Here is a 2,204-nt window from a genome sequence, read left to right on the forward strand (position 1 = left end):
GGGATGAATTAGAACGGAGACTGAGAGCCAGGCCTTCTCGATCCACATCAGTGTGTGACCTCACCGATGCACTTTTGGAAGAATGGTGGAAAATGCCTACAAACACTCTCCGCAACCTTGTGGACAGCCTTTCCAGAAGAGTTGAAGCTGTAATAGCTGCAAAAGGTGGACCGATATCATATAGAACCCTATGGGTTAGGAATGGGATGGCACTTCAAGTTCATATGTGAGTCAAGGCAGGTGGCCAAATACATTTGGCAATATAGTGTATATGTACTTCATGAATGTTTTAATTTATTTTGTATTGTTTGACTTAACAGCTTTAACATCTTTTATTCACTTTAATGTGTTTAATAATGAGCTATTTTGGTAGATGCTTGGCTGTTATGATTTTTTTTTTTGACTGCTCATTTGCTACAATAACACTACTTAGACCAGTGTTTCTCAAACTTTTTTCACCAAGTACCACCTCAGAAAACATTTAATTGGCTCTCCAAGTGCCACCATAATGACTAACATTAGAATAAAGTAGTGTATAAGGTCTAAGTATTCATTAAAAACAAGGCAAAGGTTTTATTTAACAAGTATGGCCTCTGTGTCATTACACACAGTTTGAACAGTAACACTGTGTTTGAGTACTTAATTGATTCTTCGGCGTACCACTACATGGAATTTGAGAATCACTGACCTAAGACAAATAAATGATTTCGCGTTCTGAAAGTAATAAAAGTTGGAATGGTCACAAGATTGGAGGTCTAAAGTCGTTTTTTTTTTAACAGCCTGTGGCACGTTCTAAAAATACTCTTTCAGTGTACTTAAGAGTGTTTTGAGATAAGAGCTCATTGTTATGCTTTAAATTAAAAATTTGAGTTACAAGCATCGCTGCCATTACTTGGCACAGCAAATGTCACAGTGAACCCTTTTAAGATCCGAGTAGCTAAATATTGACTGAACTTGTTTTTTCTAACCATGGGAATGAAGAAGGTGAGTGTGAAGGACAGGGCTGAGAATAAGCAGATTACATCTATTGTATTAAAAATAATAAGCAAAAATATGACAGTGGGTGTTGCCAAATTGGTGACGCAATTTGAGCGTAGCACTGCTAGTCTGCACCATTCTGAAACAGAATGAGTCCAACGCCAGCCAAGGATGTTAAAATATCTAAACAGTAGGCATTAATCTATGAAAAGCTGCTGATGGTGTGTTTGACATAAAAAGCAACTGGAAGGAGATACTGTAGAAATCCACTCTGCAAGGTAAAGGCTGTACATTATTATGACATTATTTCATTAAACTACTGTAGTTAGTACATTCTATTGTATTGTTTTATACAATATTTGTGCGAAAGTTTTTCTTTGTAAAAATCATGTTTTTTAATGTTAAAATTGTGCTTGAGGGTTGGGGGGTAGAAAGCAAAATTAATTTCAATGGCAGATGTTGATTTGAGATAAGAGCTTGACACAATTAAGCTTGTAAATTGAGGTACTAATAAAACACGCCAAGTGAAATAAAAGCGCAAACAGGTGTAATGTTACCAGAAATAATTGAAATATTGACTCTAATACAGTAACACTAAGTTGACATGGTGGCTGTTTTATTTTACAAAAACGTGAGCTGTATAATATCATTCTGGGCTATCCATTAAGTAAGACTACTTATGTTGAAGGGGGCAGAAAATATAACATTTTCTTCATCCTGTTCATTCTCAAGCATAGGTGTGTAAATATGTGTTTAGTTGCTAAAGTTTAATTGTCTATTGATCAAAAATGCACATCAATGAAGGAGATAAATAAAAAATGAATGAAAATGAATGAATTTGTCAATTATATATATATATATTTTAAGTTGGCCTGTTTCAAAAGTGTTAATATGGAAACAAGTATGTTTATGATGTAGTCTATATGAGTTTGTAAAAGAGTGTTTGTGTCCATTTTGTGTTAAAAAGGCATTTCTATAAAGTAAACAAATTGTCCAGTTCTATGTTGATAGTAATACAACTTGAAAAGGATCTAAGGTAGGTATTAAAAATTAAAAAAACTTCAGTTATCAAAATGTATTTTGAGTTAACTACAGAAAAAATGTGAATATTAAAAGCATTGTTCAATTAATCACATCTTTGTAAAGGCATCATTTGTTTACATTTAGAGTACCTAATAACATGTAAGTTTGCGTTCTTGTCAATAAGGCACGAGGTCACCATCAGA

This window comes from Nerophis lumbriciformis, linkage group LG12 (assembly GCF_033978685.3).
Source record: "Nerophis lumbriciformis linkage group LG12, RoL_Nlum_v2.1, whole genome shotgun sequence".
Taxonomy (NCBI): domain Eukaryota; kingdom Metazoa; phylum Chordata; class Actinopteri; order Syngnathiformes; family Syngnathidae; genus Nerophis; species Nerophis lumbriciformis.